This window comes from Passer montanus, unplaced genomic scaffold (assembly GCF_014805655.1).
Source record: "Passer montanus isolate IOZ18808 unplaced genomic scaffold, ASM1480565v1 scaffold46, whole genome shotgun sequence".
NCBI classification, from domain to species: Eukaryota; Metazoa; Chordata; class Aves; order Passeriformes; family Passeridae; genus Passer; species Passer montanus.
This window is the reverse complement of record NW_024369485.1, coordinates 419,715-439,998: the sequence shown is the minus strand read 5'-3', so window position 1 is coordinate 439,998 and position 20,284 is coordinate 419,715.

Sequence of the window (20,284 nt, the reverse complement as noted above, 5' to 3'; positions counted from 1 at the left end):
TCTGCAGAAAGATCTTATGGAGACTTTCCAGCCTTATTCCATTCCAAATGTACTCATCCAGTCAAGTGTCTTGTCCGCTGACTGCCATGCATTCAATGTCACTGAATATTGAATAAATAAAGCCCTTCTCAAAAGCCCTTCCAATTGCCTTCATGTGTCCCCCACACCCTGGGCGTCCCAATTCCCCTCCGTAGCCCTGTGTCATTGACCTTCCTGTCTTTTCAGTCCCTTGACCCTAGACTGCCATTGCAAAATTCACCTGTTTTTCTAAGGAATGAGTTAAGCATAATGGCAAGACAGGTGTGAAGTTTTTCCTGTCTGAGTTACATCTAAAATATTCTGCAGATAAATAATATCCCATCTCCCAAAAAACTCAATAATCCTCTGCTTTTTCTCCCAGATCAAAAGATTGAGAAGAAAATACTTTAAAAAAAATCCCCACTTATAGAAACTGTAGACCTCAAGAATTAAAAAAAAGGTTATTTTTAACATCCGGGAAGTAACTAGAGGGATTCTTTAATATGTTTTTAAATTAGAGATTTATATTACTCCCCAGTTTTCTTAGCTCTGTTACAATGGATGAAGACTCTTTTTCCAAGCTAAATGTTGGTATTATAAATCTTAGAAAAATCAACTTAACTTGCAAATCAAAGTAGGTTTTAAATAAAGTTGTAAAATACATGTTAAGACCAGGTGTTTTTAAGTGAAGGCAAAATCAATCAAAATATACAGAAATTTGAATTTTGCATTTTTGCAACCTTGAATCTGAGAGCAAAAATTGAAAGGCTTCTTCCTACACAGTGCACCATATTCTACACCAAATTTACAGAAAAAACCCAATAATCTTAGTCTAATTACAGATAATTTCAGTTTCTCATCTTCATTTTTCATTCATGTTGACTATACAGTTCTGTAGGGTTGTTAACTGAACAGATACTGAGGTGAAAATAATGCATATATCATTCTGTCATAAAATGGACAAGAAACTTTTGGAAAAAATGTGATATATAATCTACAGTGAAACATTTACATTAAATTAATTTCCTACTTGTATTTCAGGAGGCCTTTCTGAAGTACTTATTTTTCAAATATTAGAAACATGAATATATTTTTCAAGTATTAGAAACATAGAATATATTTTTCATTATTTACAAACATCACGAATATTTATTTTTTGAAATAAGTTAATATACAAAGTGAAAAGGAAAGATTACATACAACCTTAAATTAATTTTTCATTACATAAGCATTATGTTAATTATGCACATGCCTTATCAATTAGTCTGTAAGCAGGAAATGAAACTTCTCAGCATGTTGGGCAGTGAAGCATGCTGTTCACATATTTAGCATTACAGATTCTCAGGTATTCTATTATTTTGTTTTGATTTTGTTAAATATATATGTAAAATTTGTATGTTTCCAGAATTTTTTTTCTGGTGTAAAAGCGGTTTAAGTTTCTGTTGTCCTCATTCTGTCCCCTCTTTGTCCAGTTTTTCAGTGACTCCATGTCTTCTTCCAATACAGTTGGCTGTGGAGCCATGGGTAAATCAATTCAGAGAAAGATAATGACTTCCTGAAGGTTGATTCAGCAGGAAAACCCACAGAGAGTCCTTGTGGCAGAGCTATGGGGTGACATGGCATGGAAAGCTACACAGAGGGGCTGTACCATCAGAGAAATGTCTGTGCACATGAGATACACCTACCCAGGTGTGTCAGGGTTTTGGGCTCCTGAGCACTCGTGTGTCATGCTATCCAAATATCCTGCCTGCTGGTCCACAAGCCACAGGCTGAACCTCATGTCTTCTTAGTCCCTCACAGCCTGGCTGCCACGGCAGGTCTGAAGTAGTAAGAGATACATGTGAGTGGGCACCTAGGAACCTAGGATCTCCTGTGTAAAGATTTTAGGATGAGGATTCAGTTTAAGATTACTGACCTGGCAGCTGTCTACTCTCCCATTTAGCCAACAGAGGGCTTCTCAACACAGCTAGCAGAGCTGTATGCCAATGTAGTCCACCCTCAGTAGGCTCCTACAGATGACCTCGGTCACCAAAACGCAGGTACCCACTGGATACAGGTGTCTCAGGCTGTCTCCTCTCTGAAGTCAGCTGAATCACTCTGTGCATGAATTGGATTTCTCTACATGAAGTGCCCTAGAGTTTACATACCTGGTACCCATGTAAATATGTTCATGAAGACACCTCAATTCAGAAGTTTTGATCTTAGTTCATTCTAGTCATAGCTAAGTATGATAAAATCTGTCCCTGAACTGTATATAACTTAGTGATTTATGGAGTGAAGAAAATATTGAACTTCACTCTACCTCCCCTGTAATGCTGAGACAGTTGTTCATGAGTCTGTAGCAGAGGCATCCTGAATTAAAAACAGTGGTTTGTTTCAGAGTGCTACTTTTAACCTAAATTGTTTCAGTGTTCCTATTGTGGCCAGACAAACTGCTGTGCAAGAGAGAGGTGGTGTATCAAGCCAGTGGTGCTGGAATGACAGGGCAGAGAAGTGAAGGGGGATGGAAGTTCTTAAAGTTGTTTTGCTGAAGTCAGAATAACAGTTCCTTCAGAAAGAGAAGTTTTGGTGTCAAAAAAAGTATTTCCACTTGAGCAAGCATGTCTAAGAATAGTTAAAAATGAAACCTTGAAGAAAAAAGTAAATGGTGGTGAAATGTTAACAATAGTTTTCATTCAGATTTCACTTGTGCAGAACAGTTTTTAGTACAATTGCATGCTGCAGATGTTGTGTTGATATGACAGTTGGTATTCAGGGACCTACACATGATCAAAGGCTGCTAGTGGTCTCCTGGGGAGGGTGGTAAAAAAGGATGGTATTAGATGAGATCACAAATGGCAAAGTTAGTCAGTCTGAAGCTGCTTTTGAAATACAGAGTTACTACTTAAATCTTCCTATGCTTCATTCTCACTTCCCTTCTACTCATTCTGGGGCTCATTTGAGCTGACAATGGATACTTTGTCATTGGTTTGTTTTCTTTTATTCATCTTAGGTTTAATAAGTGAGTTTATATCAGAGCAGGTGCTGAGAGGCACCAGAGGATATTGAGGAATTACCATGCAGATCACAGAGAGATGGGATAATATATCTTTTGGTGGTAGAGGAATGTCAGTTTTACTTATGACACCTACAATGCTTCTGCAAGTGACAGGCTGAGAACATACAGACTAGGTAAGCTGGAAGGTAGAAATTTTGTGCATAAATTGAAAGTCTCTGATAATTTCAGGCCAATATAATTGCAGGTCACTGCTGATGGGATGGCGCTTTTCTAGCTGTTAAATGCAGCTGCAATTTTATATTGGTAATACACAGAGTACAACTGAACTGGAACTGAGAAAGGGATTTACTTGGAGAGGTATAATATATTTTCTTAAATTATACTTTTACATTAAGGTGTCCACTGAACTGACTTTTCACATGGCTATATAAGCATAATGCTAGCACATGGGTCATGGTAAGGGTACATACTTGGAGGCAGAACATCAGGCTGGATTGCTGTTTCTTATTCAGAGACACCAAGGTCCCTAGGGGTAAAAATATCTATGCTGCAAATCCACTCTTTTCATCTTGGCTTTTTACCTGTGTGACAACATTCTGCATCTGCTTGTATACTCACTTTACTCACTTCATCACTCTTGCTGCCTGCCTCAGTTTCCTTGTTCGGCCACTCAAAGCTCTAAACCCTATGACCATACTTCACAGGAAGGTAGCAAAATATGAAGATGCTCAGAGGGCTGGAGTACCCTTCCAATGGAGACAGGCTGAGAGAGTTGGGACTGTTCATCCTGGAGAAGAAAAGGGTCTGGGGACACCTTATAGCACCTGCCAGTACCTAAAGGGGCTACAAAAGTAAAGCACTTTTTACAAGGGAAGAGAATGATAGGACAAGGTGGAATGGCTTAAAAATGGAAGAGGGCAGATTTAGGTCAGATATTAGGAAGAAATTCTTCGCTATGATTGTAATGAGACACTGGCACAGGTTTCCCAAAGAAGTTGTGGATGCCCCAATTCTGGAAATTTCAAGGCCAGGTTGGATGGAGCTTTGAGCAACCTGGTCTAGTGAGAGGTACCTCTGAGCAAGTATTGAAGCAGATCTGTAACAGAAGATGGAGCTGCGAAAGCCTTTAGTTCAGGGAGGCAGGAGAAGGCTGGAGCAACCAGTAGGATTGGAAGCCAGTAGCTATTCATAGTCTTCCTATGTTTCACCAAGGCAGATGATGGCTACACAAATGTAAATCTCAGTAAATTCTATTCGTGAAACTACAACTAAGTTCCACTGGAATGCACAGAATTTTAGACACAATTAGTTTGTTACAATTAAATACTTTGTCAAGAGTGAGAGTGTATACCTTGATAAAATAGGAGTTAATTCTAATAAGATTAAATGAAAGTAGCAGCTAAATACATTAAGACTACACCTTAATGTATAGTTTTAACCTCAAGAAGAGAAAGAGAAAACAGAATACCCTCTCCAAATCTTAGTCAATTTGTTCTGTTGACTCCAGTAAAAACTGAATGGAGTTGTTGAAGATTTTCTCAAAATTTATCTTATTTATATCATATGGTTTTAATCCAATATATGACATGAATGTCTGCATGAAAAATAATTTTCTTTTGTTTTGAAATTGTTACTCAGGAAAGGGTCTGAATAAAAATCCAGATAAACTAATACTCTAGTCCGATTTAAGAGGGCAGTTCTTCTGAAAGAACCCATAGACTTGAGAATACATTAATAGCTTTGAGGGCAAAAACTGCATGAATGTCTGCATGAAAAATAATTTTCTTTTGTTTTGAAATTGTTACTCAGGAAAGGGTCTGAAAAAAAAATCCAGATAAACTAATACTCTAGTCTGATTTAAGAGTTCTTTTCTTCTGAAAGAACCCATAGATTTGAAAATATATTAATAGCTTTGAGGGCAAAAACTACCCTCTGGATAAAAGATACAAAAACATCTTTAAAAAAGATAAACTGGGAAGTTGCTAAAAGATGAATAAGCTACATGACTCTGCTATTCTTTGAAATCCTACACTCACCGTACAACAAAAAGATTTCTTGTGCCACATTTATCTCTCAACTACAATACTCTTTATTTAAATTATGAACTAGTGACCTGCATAATTTGTTTTATTGAAAAAGATTTTTTCCTATGACACATTATGACACTGAAGAACAGCTGTTGAGGCTCCAACACTGCAGAACTGGTTGAAGTCCATAGTTCTGAAGAATGATGAAGCTCAGGGCCATGCCTTAGGCTTGTGTAAGTAATGGTCTTTACCAGAGTGGCCTGACTACTCAGTCAGAAAACCAAGGAGTAGCAAGCCAAACATTTAGAAGCATCTTTTAGTCTGTGTCTACTTTATGGATAAAACTGTTTTAAGGAAGAAGGCATTATAGCCCATAATAAAAACTTAACTAGGAAAAAGATAATTGAAAATATTATTTAAATCCTTGGTATTCAAAATTTAACAATCTGGTTTTATTCAAGATCTGTATGCATTATTTAGTGGTAAACTCAACACAGTACATGTGTTAAAAGGCTAGTGGAGAATGCTTATATGCAGGATAGTCATGATGTTGCTGTGATGGAGAAGGAATCATCATCATATGATGATCGACAAGTCTCGTCTTTATTCCCGAATCACCGATTATTATACACCTTTTAATTAGCTCATGCATAGTGCAAAATCCCAGCTCACCATTGGCTAACTAGCTATCAGCTAACTACGTGCTGTTTTTGGTATAACTATCCCGCTTTCCCAGGCTATTTGCTCCACCACCTGTGTCTGTGCATTACTTCATCCGTGGGCCAAGGACACAGCTTAATTGGGATAGCAACTCCCTTAATTCTCTATCTTGGTCAAGTTAATCTCACTGTGAGCTTTAGCTGGGAGCTAGCTTGTTACAAAGTTCTCAACATTGCCGACTTTATCTTATTACAAAGACTAAAAATATTACTTTTTTTAAAAAATATTTTTATTATTCTGAAGATATACCACCAAAAGAGTTCCAGAACGTAGGCTATCAGAACAATGCATTTCCTGGGTAAATAGGTAGCACAGGTATAGACATTTTACTTGGCTACAGTCATTTCTGTACTTGGTCTTGAGCTATGCCGACTTGCTAGGGCTCAACGTACCCATTCACAGTTCATTTTGCTTACAAACAGGAGGTAAAACCAGAACATTCTCCGTAACCTAAGGCCCTGTCTGCTTGATCTTGTATAGTGGACTGTGAAATCATTGCAGTGACTCAGTAAGGCACAGTTTTCTATCATCTTCCTGACACCATCTCATGTGGGTCTTGGAGTGAGAGACAGAACATGTAATGGCCTAAAATGCCAGATGTCATCATTAAACTGGGAAGATGGGGAAGTGCTGAACCTTGTGCTCAAAGAATGGCCTCTGAGATATCTTAAAGCAGGGTGTAACTGTTCCAAAAATAATACAATTGTGTTAACACAATTACTACAGACTTAAAGCTGATAAAATTAAAACTGTATGCTGGAGGTGGTCCACACTGTATACTGCACTCCATAGGGAAGAAGGCTGCTGGTTTGTCTGTCTGAGCTCCTGTGATGAGGGCCAGGGAAATCCATATGGAGGGAGCAGGAAACTGTGCCTTCCTAAGTTATTGGACAAGCTAAGCTGGGAAATATGGGTGAGAAATAGGAGAAGAACAGGAAATGGTGAATCATCACACTGCTAGAAATTGGCAGGCACCTTGCTGGGGAAAAGGTGTGACATCCAGAAACAGAGCTACAGAATACCTTAGAGCTGACTGAAATACAGGGAGTCTTTAGGAAATGACTGAGAGTTTATACAAACCCAGAAAGCCACTAAAGTCTGCTGGAAAGGCAGACTTGTGGAGGACATCTCCCTTGAAAAGGTGCAGGTGAAAGGAGCAAGGTCCTTGTTGATCCTTTGTTTAGGATTATCCCACAACTGAGTCTCTCAGTCCTGCTGTACATACTTATGTGTGAAGGGCTCTGCTTTTCCAGTGTGAACATTGTATTGTGATGAAATACTGGGTCTAATAATACAGACATAGGTTGCTGAAGAACAGAGCCCGGCGATATGCTCACTGTAAAGGAATATGGAGGTTTCCCAAATCTCTGTGGTTTGAGGTCTTGTATTCATTACTGTCTTCAAATTTCTGGTGTGATTTCTAGAGTATGCATAGTATGCATAGTGACATTTGATTCTTTTTAAGAAGGGGTTACTATTTATGAATTCGGTAGGAAACTTTCTTCTGACTAAAGTGGCAAGCTAAAACAGAAGAATGCATACAGTTAACTTCTTTTTATTTGAGCAAACCCTCATCACCACACTTCATTTTGCTTTGTTTCTGATCCTTAATTTTCTATTACCTTTCATTTTAAAAATAAGGGGCTTGTTCACATTACTAGTACTCATACTCACTCCCCACCTATCTCTAAATTACTCAATTTTAGTAAGTCTGTAAGTATCCATACTAATTTCAGCTGAACTAGGATTGTGGCTCTGATCCTTTTACTGTTGCTATTAGTGGCAATGCATAAATCTCGATTTCTACTACACTTTCTGGATCCTAGTGAGCTATTTTGTTACCTGAAGACAGATTTCTTTCCAGAGATTTCACTTTCATGCAGCAAGTTCTAATGCCATACCACCTTTTCTGAAAAAATTGCTCAAAATTTTTCATTTCTGAGTCAAAAAAAGGGTTAAAAAGTATGTTAACTGCAGGTCTACACCCAAGTGTTACCAATAGTCAAATTTCTTTGATAATTTTTATCAATTTTTTTTTTTTTAGTTTTATATATGTCAGATAATTCCAGATTTCTGTTACTGATTTACTTAATCCAAGAGGTCTGTTTCTCAGCTTTCACTTGTGCAAATTTTTAAGCAGTGAAAATAGATATTTCAGGATATTGCTCACCACTATGACCAGAATCTGTTTCCTATTTAATATGATTTTTTAGCAATTTCTTTATTATCTTAAAAGCATTTTACCTCACTCTATTCAGCCTGAAGTTTTCTGGTTTTGCATATATTTGTCTGAAATGTGGACCTTTCTCACACACCACACTGGGTTCCTTATGTGCTGATCATGCAACTATATTCACTATAGCAGGTTAGTTCCCTAATACCAAGTTAATGTGAATAATAATTATGTACTGAAAAAAAAATCTTTATTGGTATATGCAAATGTTTTTCTGTTGATGATTATGATTTACACATTTAATAGACATAAAATTATTTAATTTTAAGTTTTCTCAGTTTTATGGTCCTGTTTGACTAATTCTACATTTTTTCTGTATCAGTGTGGCTATTAAGTCTTTCTGAATTCATCATTAGCTTTGGTCCCACTATCCTCTAACTCCTAAAAGAAAACCTGTCAGTTAGTACTGTTTTAGCTCTGTGGATAAAACAGACATGGCTACTTGCCAATTTATCCTCAAGCAGCCTCCAAGCAATAGCTCTAGATTGTTCTCAATGTTTCACCTCTGCGGAACTCTACATCCCAAAACCAAAGTGGAATATATTTTCAGGTTCACTCTTCTTATATGATGTTTAAGGAGACAGTCTACAATCCACACTGTTCTTCTAGCACAGCATTTGCTGTCTTCCTTGAGCTGTTTTTCTCTCCACGGTATCTTGAATAGACTGTGCAATTTTCCTTTACCCTGCAGATTCACTACCCCAGATGACTGGGATAAGATAGTGAATAATTTGTGCTCTGGTGTTGGAACGACAAGTTATGGAACTTATAACTTCACTTTTGTGAAATGACAGAACTGTAGTCAAAAGAGTGAAACAGCCAAGATGCTCAGCTCTTGAAAGCCCTTCTTTCTGTGTGGTGTATATGATTTGGGAGGTGAAGACTCTGCCTCTACTCTGTCCTTGTGAGACCCCACATGAAGTGCTGTAACCATCTCTGGTGTCCTCAGTAAAAGAAAGATAGGGTGCTGCTTAGAGGCCCCAAAGCAGGGCCACAAAGATGGTCCAAGGGCTGGAACACCTCCCTTATGAAAACAGACTGAGATAGTTGGGGTTGTTCAGCCTAGAGAAGAGAAGGCTTTGGTGACATCTCATTGTAGCCTTCAAAGGGAACTATAAGAAGGAGGGACAGCAACTTTTTGCATAGACAGATAGTGAAAGGAAAAGGGAAAATGGTTTCAAACTAAAAGAAGAGAGATTTAGATCAGATGTTAGGAAGAAGTTGTGTAATTAGAGGGCAGTGGGGCATTGTAACAGGTTGTTCAGAGAAGCTGTAGATTTCCCACAGTGTTCAAGGCCAATTTGGATGGGGCCTTGAGCAACCTGATCTAGAAGAATGTGTCCCTGCCCACAGCTGAGGAGTTGAAATTAGGTGACCTTTAAGGTCCCTTTCAACCCTAAGCTTTCAGAATTAAGAAAATTCTGCTACTTCAAATAAACCACTGTCTTCCAAAATCTGTATTTGGTCTACTGTTAGTTCCCTTACCTTTGTTCCATAGTTCCTAGGCACACTGACAAACCCGCCAGATTTCTCACTCACAGTGAGGGAAATGCTGTGCTCTGATCTGGCAGGATCAGAACGAGAAAAGAAGTCATAGCTCAGCACTGTGAGTGAATGAACTGCAGGCCTGAGTGTGAGGGAAACAATGTGATATAGCAGTTGTCTGAAGTTCCCTCTGTGCAACACTTGACAAATCTCTGTAGTCGTGCTGTGCAGCATTTTGATGTTCCAGTGAGGGAATCAACAGCAGCTGTCATTTTGAGAAAGGTAAGAGCAGATACTGAGTAATCTGGAATTAGTTGCAGGAGACTAAGGCTCTGACAGAGCTGATTGGAAGAGTTCAGCACAGCACAGCTTGCTATTTATGTGCTTTTGTGTCCAGAAGACATTAAAATGTTTTATTTCTTAGTGGTTCTCTAATTTTTTACTGTTCCCTTTTACTGTCTTGTTTGTGGTAATAATGAAATTGTTAATGCAGATTTACTGTAATAAGAGTCTTATGTTAAGTACTAACGTAAACACAAATTTACCTGAATCATATGGTGTAGTTATTTGCCTTGGTTATCTACAGGCTTATATGTAAATTCAGTGGGAAACTATTACTTCCTGTTTGATAGAAAACATTTTAATTATTAAAATGTTTTGAATGAGGAGATGCATGTTTATTTTTAATCACTCCACCCTTGCAATTCACTCATCTTACAAACAGCATCTTAGTAGGATGTTGTGTACCAATACATTCTATAGGGACCTCATAAAATGCAGGCTGAATCTGGCTGTTTCTTCAAAGTATTAACAGATGAAAGCAGCATGAGCAAATAGAAATTTTTATTTCTTTCTTATTACTATTTATCAGTTTTCTACTTTTCAATTGCTATTACTGTAATAACTATTTAACAGCTAAGTCTATTTAAAAGGGTTTTTTTCCTTTTCCTTTCTTTACCTCTGACAATTTATCCTTCTTCTGTTGCCATTCAAGTGCTATAAAAGAAACGTAAAAAAGGAGGTAGTGGAGCACTCTAAGAGCTGTCAGATTTTAGATTGTCGAATCTCTTCAGGCAGCTCATTCCACAGCTGAGCAAACTCAAATATGAATGCTTTATCTATTCTATTTTGTTCATGATTAAAAAGGTGCTCAATTTTATGCATAACTTTCAACCATGTCAGTAGTCCAACTGACTTTTAGAGATGGCAGACATGCCTGAGGTTATATCTGTTTAAATTTCTTCCCTGAATCAGAGCTTCCATTCAGTGTTGAGGCATCTCTCCTATTCCAAAGAAAAAAGTTCTTGTTGTGTCACAGGGAGATGAGACTGTTGTTGCTGAGATACCTGTACTTTTCAAACACAAATGGTTGAAAACTGGACTGAAGTCTTCAAGTAGTAATAGAAGAAGATTAAAGGGAACAATTTTGCTACGGTTCATTGTGCTGAGAAGGGTGGTAATGTGCTCCACACTTGCTAAGGACTTTTCCTGAGCTCTATCATTAGCCGCAGGCACAATGCATTGCAGAAAATCGTTGCTGAGTGTCAGCAGTTTTAACGGCATGACCTGACTTCTGCTTTACTGACAGAGAAAGAAGTTATAGCACATGAACTATCCATGTGCCATAGCTACTCTGTAAGGGAAGATGAGCAGGGGGGACAAGAACCCTGGTGAGGCAGAAAGGGCAGGAGCCTCAAGGTCACACAAGGTATAGTGCCACTGTACCTGAGCAAGAAAAGCAAGTAGATCTGGTGACAGTATCCAGGCTCATCCTGAGATCTTTGGACTCATCCACAGTGACAAGGCCAGGAGATCAAGCTGGAAAGCCAAGGACTAGTCTGAGGCCCAGTCTAGGTCAGAGAGATGCACAGCCAGGCATGGCCATGATGGCAGGAGCAAAGCAAGGGGTTGAGCTTAAATGCAGCGCCTGCTGAGGGGGACAAGACCTTGCTTGTCAGAATATTTTCTCACACAACTCTATCTACACATCTGTCTGATTCAAGGCTGGCTGGCTGCACCATTGAGCCTGACCCCGAGCCTAGGCAGTGAAACACTTGAGTGCTTGGGGCCCTGAGTAGAGAAGTGCAATGGAAAAGTTACTAAATGAGTACTCTAGTTAGATCTCTGTTTGTGCTTCCTAATATTTGGAGAGAGTAATTTTCGTCTTGTTTGAACTCATATTGATAGCCTGTGTGCTTTTATTTCTAGGGTGAGATTCAGGTTAAGACAGTCACTTTGACAGGGTAATCTATACTCAATGAAACTGGTAAGGTTTTTGTCCTGTGATGGTGAGAAATATGTTTTCCAAAGGTGATTGAGAAAGTTAGAATGCTGTACAGAAATATTCCTATTACTTTTGGATGCCATTACCTTCGAATGCAGGGATCTGTCAGAGATTTCTCTCCCCTCTGAATAACACTGTAAGTGAAGCACTGCCATCCACTTGTGAGCCAAAGAATAAAGATCCCTTCTGGCAATAGTAATTAAATTTTATGCATCTTTCTATGACAACAGGTATTGATGGTGTTATCTACCTTCTTTTGACCTAGTCTGGATGTTTGAGAGCTCACCCAGAACAAATTTGCAGGCTGTCCTCACCTGGAAAATTTATCCAGGGAGAGACTGATCCCTGATCTTTTATGTTGCTGGTCCATGTTAGAATAATAGGGTCTTTCACTATAATCTTCCTTTGAGTCTGCACTACTTTGCAGAAAAGCATTCAAGTCATGAAGGTAAAGGAAAACAAATGAAAAGAGCAAGATTCTAACCCAGAGCTAAGGGAACTTGCCTAACTGCAGTTTCTGGTTCTTTGCTGTGTATTTACACTGTGCGGCTATGGAGCAAAACAAAAACACGTCAGCAAAGTTTTACAGGGCTGACTCAAAATCACAGGAGCCCTCTGCCAGCAATTAGTGGCATCAGCGAGGATGGTTCAACAAAAAAAAGAACCCTCCTGAAGCATTTTATTCAAAGGGAATAAAGCTGCAGCTTCAGTAACCCCCTTCTGCTCCTTCCTCAAACTCATAGCACTATTCTTCCTTTTACCTCAGTATCCCAGCATAAGGAATCTGTAGGTGAAAGCTGTTCTTAATGCTGAATGGGGGAAAAAAAAAATCAGCTTTTTTTTTTCCTTTGAATTCAGCTTTGTTTCTGTTATCTCTGTTAGTTGGCTTGCATGGATTTTCTTGTGCAGACAAAATGAGAGCATTCCAGCGAGGGGAAATTATGTTTTAGTCTGGAAAAGCTGAAAGCAGATGGTTCTATAATGCCAATAAATATTCAAGTGGCATTTAGTGCATTAGAAGTTATGCATTGCCAGTGTTAAAGTAGTATTACTGACAAATCTTTTTTTAAGTGTGGCAATAATCAGCAGTTACTGGTATGTTAGTGGCAGAACAAAAAAAAAGAAAGTGTGTTTCCCTAAATTTGTGTGCATTACTTTAAATTGTCTTTTACAAGTCACTGAAGATTCAAAGGCACATAAACCGATGGAAGACTGTTGTATATATTTTGCTAAATATTTGAATTTCTTCTTGTCAGTCACTTGAAAACAAAGAGCTGTAGAAAAGGGATGTCCCTAGGCAGATGCAGCTGTGAAGAACTATGGCTTTAAATTGTGCCAAAGAATTTTTTTTTGCTAATGAAGTTCTTGTCATGGACAGGTGCTACATCCAGCTTGTGATCATTTTAGTGTTGCTTAAGTCACACTGTGGAAATCTGTCCAGCTCCTGCATGGCCTTCCCTCCCCACCACATCTTTGTGTGGAACCAATCAGGTTTTTTATGTAAAGCAGAGGATTAATCTGAGCAAACATGGACAACAAAACATTCAACTTAAACATGAATCTCATTCTCAAATAGAAATTTAAAATACAGTAAATGAATTGTGGATAAATATGCTGCTTTCCACTGACTGTAAAGAGAATGCAGACATTCAGTTCAAATTTAAATTTCTAGATAGTGAACAGTGAATTTTAGTTTAAATTACTCTAATCAGAAGTTATACTACATGATTTAAAAACTTTTCTTTTTCAGTTGATAGTCAACTCGGAAGATGACAAAAAAATAACACCACTATGAGGAGCAGTTTATATTTAATCCACACTATATTCTACCTTGAATTTTGACATAATTCAAGATAAAAGTTGAAGACAACAATTATTTTAAAATGAGGGAAACTGTGGTAATAAAAATGTCACAAACTTTGACAACTTTTATGCAGTTGACCAAATATTTGACTTCTCTAAGTAAACAAAACAGTGATTAAAAAAAAAATATTTTGGAGATGGTTCCTAATGATGTTCCCTTCTTCACATCAGGGCACAAAATTTATCTCAGTGACTTGGAACTACATGAAAAAATAAAATGGAAAAGCTTTAAAAATTTAAGACTTGACATAATGGTGAACAAAGTTGACTTAAATACTTTGCTGTTTGGCAGCTGGTTTGTGTACACCTGAGCATCTCATTTAAACTCAGATCATCAAAGAAAAGTGTTTAGCAGGATAAACTCTAATTCCTCAATATTTTATGAAGTTTCACTTTTAATCTCTTTTACCTGATTTAGCTGTCTGTAAATGGCAATGGAACAATTTCCTCACCTCACAGATGTTTCACTGGAACATACCATGAAACTCAGTATTGTTGAAGAGGGTGAACAGGTACTGTGCATTTATGAAGGAATGGAGGAGTTACAACCAGGCAATTGATAGATGTTTTCTGGCCTGATAAAAAACTTCTGTGTTCCTAAGGCAGAAATTGCCAATTTATCTAAGTCCAGTAGGCAGTGATCCTTTAAAAAAACAAAATCCCTTTACAACTAGCAACATCCTGGGAAGATTTAGAGAAGAGAACTAGGGCTAAATACCTAATCAGTGGCCATTCCAAGGAAGCTGGGATACCTTGATAAAATCTCTTACTGCTTCAGCTTGGTCAAATCTGGTAAACATACAAATGGGGCTTCTGCTTCCAAGCCTGTCATTCAGCTGTCTGTCTGAAAACTAAAATATCATAAAAAGAAACAGGTAATGCTGAGCAAGAGAAATAAAAGAAATGGAATTGTGAGTTTTGTTACACCAGTTAAAACCCCACAAACTGCATTCACAAAAGGTAAAAAAGGAATGAAGAAAATAAGCCAGATACCAGAAGAAAGCAATAATTGTAAAGTGAAATGAGAACACTACACGCAGAAGATGATAATAGTTTTCAGCTTTAAAACATAGAAAATGAGTAGGAATAAATGTGTAATCAGCACAGAGGTAAAAAGGGAATCAGACTCTGCAGAACTATGATCATCAAGTGTTAGGAACCTAATAAGGCATAATTTGGCATTATACCATAGAAAATGGTATAGAGTAGTCCTTACTTTTAAATGCTCTGAGTGTGCTCTGAATCTTCCAGAAAATTGTCTCCTGTGTTGTTGGAGTTTTAAAGTTTATTTTTTTTTTTTGAATCGTAGTTACAAACTTACATGGACCTAATTAGAAATTGAAGTTGATTTCTTTTAATTCTGGGGTATTAGTCTCCTTAAAAACGTCATAGTTCCTGTTACACCTGTAAATGAACACTGAGGAGCAAAAAGGTTGTTCTGAGTTTGGTGAAGCAAACTAATCTGTTATTTAGGTATATAGCTGCTGTCTTAAACATTAGTTCACAGTCTGCTAAATCCTGTACTGCTTCTACTTTGGAAAAGAACTATAAAGAAGGTCTTCAAGAGTTTCTGACATTGATTAATTCCATTCTGAATACAACTAATCAGGATATACTTTCCACTTTTATTTCCAAAGCAAAGAGATAAAAAGCAATAGGATAATGGCATGTTATTGCTATTAACATTAACATGTTGATGTAAAATCTGGAGAAAAAGTTAAATTGCCAAGTGAGTGATCGTGAGTAATGAGAGCCAAATTTAGTGCAGCATGTGCTGTGTGTATGAATATCAAAGGGAAATTTTTAAAAGGGAGGCTGGCCAAATGAGAAAAATTTTCTATTGAAATACATATTATCAAAATATAGCTGAAAGAAAAGAATCAATCATACACTGTGATCTAGCCCTAAACTATTCCTTGGGGAAAGGATGTGGGTAATAAAAATGGACATGTGGAACTAAACCTCTAGGAGAGGATAGAAAATGTAATAGATTTGTACTGCTGACCTCATCACCAGAGCTAATGGAAAATAGAATGTTGTGAGAAATTTAAAAGAGTGAAAAGTAATAGAGCAGTCATAATGAATTATTTCAACTATTATTTCAATTATTTCAATTATTCAACTATTTCACAAGAATTTATCAAATATCATAACACATATCAGGAGAAGTAGTTTTCTAACTATTTCAAAATATAAACTCTTAGAAAAATTATTTTTAATGTGTAAAAGTTAAAAGATTCCCCTCAGCCTGTTCTCTTGCATTTCACAGAAAATAATGGAAAAAGAAACAGCTGAGGTGAAGGCTTTGACAAATATTGACTATAACATATTTAGATAAAAAACCCCATTCTATTTGGGGGAAAAACTCCAAACTCCAGAATGTAATCAAATACCAGCTATCTTCATAAGTTATGGTTAAAATGCTACCTTTAACAAAAATACTCTATGAAAATCAAACCACAAAACTCTTTAACCCTGTAAGTGAACAGATAATGGAATAACTCTTAATATCCCACAAAGGGAGAAGTGATTTTGAGCAGTGCATATGCTTTGGTTACAAATGTCTGTTAACAAAATACTATAAATCAGTGGCCACAGGGTACCTACATTCTAGAAAGATGAGCAGAGACCACCCCCGAGTGTGATAATGTCTAGTTTTAATAAGGACATATGCCTAAATTAGAAAATCATGTTAAAAAGGAATTAGAAGGAACAGCTAGGAGGGTATATATTTGCACATTACGTGTAGATGGCTGTGCCATAATGATATGACATCAGTATTATAAAAGATTGACAATCAATACAAATAATAGTAAAGAACAGGAATTTCTTAGAAATAAAATGAAGAAAAAAATCCCCTATTTCCACTCCCCCCGTTAAATGGTGGGCTAAATCCTAGAGAAAAAAAGGAATATGAAATAAAAAACACAGCATATTAAATTAAATCAATAGCAAGGCTGCCAAAAGAAGTTTGTAGAAAATGATGGAGAATGCTTAAAACTATTTAAAAAAAAAGGGCAGCAAAATAAAAAAAAAACAAACCAAAACCAAACACATTGGAATAAGGGGAAATTAAAGAGTATTTAGGGAAAACAAGATCAATATATATATAAAGTGCAGTTTGAAAAACTAAATCCCTGTAAGAACAACTAGTTTATACACCTACATTCATTGGGTTGGAGAGGGCAAACAGCATATGATGGATCTTGTTTTAATGCAAAATGAATTTGGAGATTTGTCTAACATGCAAATGTCAGTAAAATCGTTATACAACAATTGAAAACAATAAACAATTACAGCTAGGAATATATGAAGATATCTAATGGAACTAAAGTATGAATTAGATGAATTATCAGCCATGGTATGTAAACTCTTGCATAAATTGAACTCAGTACCAGTGATCCAGAAGTTGACAGTTCTGATGTGAATTTTCCAAACTATTACCTGGGAGAATTCAAACTACTGTAAACAGGATAATCTGTATCGAATCAATTAGCCAGAACAGTGTTATGGGACATATGCATGAAAGAAAAAGAGTTAAAACCAGTTTTGTAATGGGAGGTCATCTGTTATGAATCTATGGACTTCTATGAAGGAATGAATGAGCATAAGTAAGGGACCTGCAGATTACATATCCAGTTTTCTCCAAGGCAGCACCATTACCAAAATCTTTTAATAAAGATGTTGCGAGAAATGAAAGATGGTGTCTCCATAAATAATATTTACAAGATAGGAAAAACTGTGGGAATATACAGCCCTTATCATGAAGGGAAGGCACTTTTGCATTTTATGGGGATCTTTGATGTGTTCACAATATTAGGTGCTGATAAACAGTTATTATGAGTGTCAAGCTTTTAGAAACACAGAAGCTGACAGTGAAGAACTGAAGAAGGAAGGGTTAACCCAAATAAATGGGTTAGAAAGTGAGGCATTGGGAAACAACCCATTAACATAGAGATGAGCTTTGAACTGAACATTCATTTCCAAGTGCTACAATCCCAAGGACTGGGATTCTAGTTTTGTAATATTAAAACTTTAGCTCAATTTCCAGCAATTAAAAACATATAAAAATTATTAAGGTTAAAAAATAAAAACAAACAAAGAAGAAAATGAAAATATAAAGCACAGAGTATGTGCAGTAGTGGTACACATTCTGAGTGGTATGTGCTGTTTGTGTCCTTCATTAAAAAAAATGTACAGTCAAGATTATCAAGGCAGTCAAAAGTATGGTATGAATTTTCTTTAAGATACCAGAAAACCTCTTTTAAGGTGCAAGAAAAGAAAATTATTTTGTGTGGTGCAAAATCCTACAGAATTTTGAGTGGTATGGGGAAGGTAAATAGGGAACAAGAGTTCTTATCTCATCTGGAACAAACAAAATAATTAATTGGTCTGCACAATATATAGACAAGATTATATGCTTCTCAGAGGATAACCTGGATGGTGAAAACTATCTGAGATTCAAAGAACAGAAACGCATAAAGTGATGTGTTGTAAAATCTGAATTCAGATTTGAGAAGTGCACGAGCTATTAAGTGTTATTAAGACTGTTTCAATTTCATTGGCTTTGTTGGCCAGAGAACACTAAGTTAAAGGGGGCTTTGCTTTTTCCTCTATGAATTTTCTTATGGTCTTTTAAGTCCTACAGATTGATACATTTTCCTGGATTCTCTGACTCAGGTGCACATAACTCTTTCCTGAAGTGCAAGATTGAAACTGTTGTCTCTCAATAGTTGCACTTCACTAGATAAAGGGGAGTAGAGGACGTTATCTCTGTAAAATGGCTTTATGTGGTGCAACGGGTTTTGTTCAAACTGTTCTGATACCAGACATTAGGTATGGCTGTGGATACAGATCTACACTATGAGTCATATTATTTTCATTTCAGTAATGTGATGAAATTGCTGTTTGGATGACTTGCTCTCCACACAGAAGCAGAACGTAGGCCGTTGGGAGATTTAGCTGTGCCAAGTGCTGTACACAGCAGGTGTACTGACATGCAGGTGATTTATTCATGCTTATTCTTCTCAACTGACATTTCTCAGCTTCACCTAGAGATTAAGACTGAAATCAGGAGAGTCTTAAATGAGGGGCACTTCCAAGAAGGTTTGAAGGATAGCTGGAGATCACTCATATAACCAAGAAATATATTGAATTATCCAGGTCAGAAATCTGTAGAGAAATTTCTTTCTGCATATAGTTTTATTTAATCTTATAATATAGTTAATTAAAACCTACTTAATAAAAAGTTCTTAATAGGAGCTATTTCCTAGAGTTTTAGAATTTAGGCATGATAATTGAAGTTGTTTAAAAAAAAGGAAGAAAATTAGTCTTTCATCAGTTGATTTGAAAATGTGCAGTGAAGAAAAGGACAAATACTATGCGCAAGGATCTGGAGTACTGGTTAGATGTATTGTAATACATCAACAAGGCAGAAGGGCACTGCAGTAAATGGCTACTGTGAACATCAAGAGAGCTCAAAATCATGGAAATATGCTATTCTCATATTTTGTGTTTGCATTCTCATACTGGAAAAAAGAGTTGTAATTTTTCCTGTTAATGACACTAAATAGTTAAAAATATTTGCCTTTAAAAAAAAGACAGTGCTATTTTATCTAGAACAATTATATATTTATATGACTTTCATAGAGACCTTCCTTTATATTTCGTGTTTAGTAAATAGCATTGGACTTACATTTTTACGCAAATTTTTTATTCAAAAAGTCCAGCATTTCAAAAGATAACACATATTCAGAGCTATATTTTGTTCCAGGTGCAAAGCATACATTTCAATTTAATGTAGAAAGATTCTGTGGTAATATGTGGATTTCCATGCTTACTATTTAGAAAAAAATTATGTCAAATAAAACCAAATCAACATCTCATCAATGTGACAAAATCGTGATTCTAATTGTAAATTACAATCTTACGGAGCAACATAGAAAAGGTTAATCTTAAAAAAGAAAAGTAATTAGGAGTTCATGTTTAACTCCAAGTGCTAGTTTCTTTTCCAATTAAGATTCATCTGGTCATAGTCTTTTTTGTGTGTATCAAACATGATGTTCAAACAAAAAAAAAAAACAAAAAACAAAACCAAAGTATTCATGCAGAGAGGAAATAACATCCTCATTAATGAGAATTCTGTGTAATTTCTACTATTCAGGCACAAAAAATATAGTAATCTAATGAGCGATCTGTACTTGTTGTAAACTGTCTTGAAGATTAATCTTTGTTAACCACTTGTTTAATGTTATAGTTAATAATTAGCTACCCTTTACTCCTATGTCATTCATCACTTTACTGAACTGAATCAATTCTCTTTTTGACTTTCAGGAGGTTGTTTATCTTTGCTTAAGGCTACTTTGGATGAAAGATATCTGAAAGGTTATAGAGTTTTGATTCTGTGAGTTTATTCTGCATGCGAACCACAAATTGTTCTTTATAAGTTTACGTGTTTATTGCTTTCAACAATAAAAAGAAAATGTTATTGCCATTTTCTCCATCATAAATGGCAACCACATAACTTTATATGCTGTTGACTCATAAACATCTTCATACATTCTTCAGTGGAAACAGGACTAGTGAATTAGAATAAGCTGGAAGAGGTCCATATAACACTGGCTTTTCTGCCTAGAGCTGTATTTCATTATTTGACA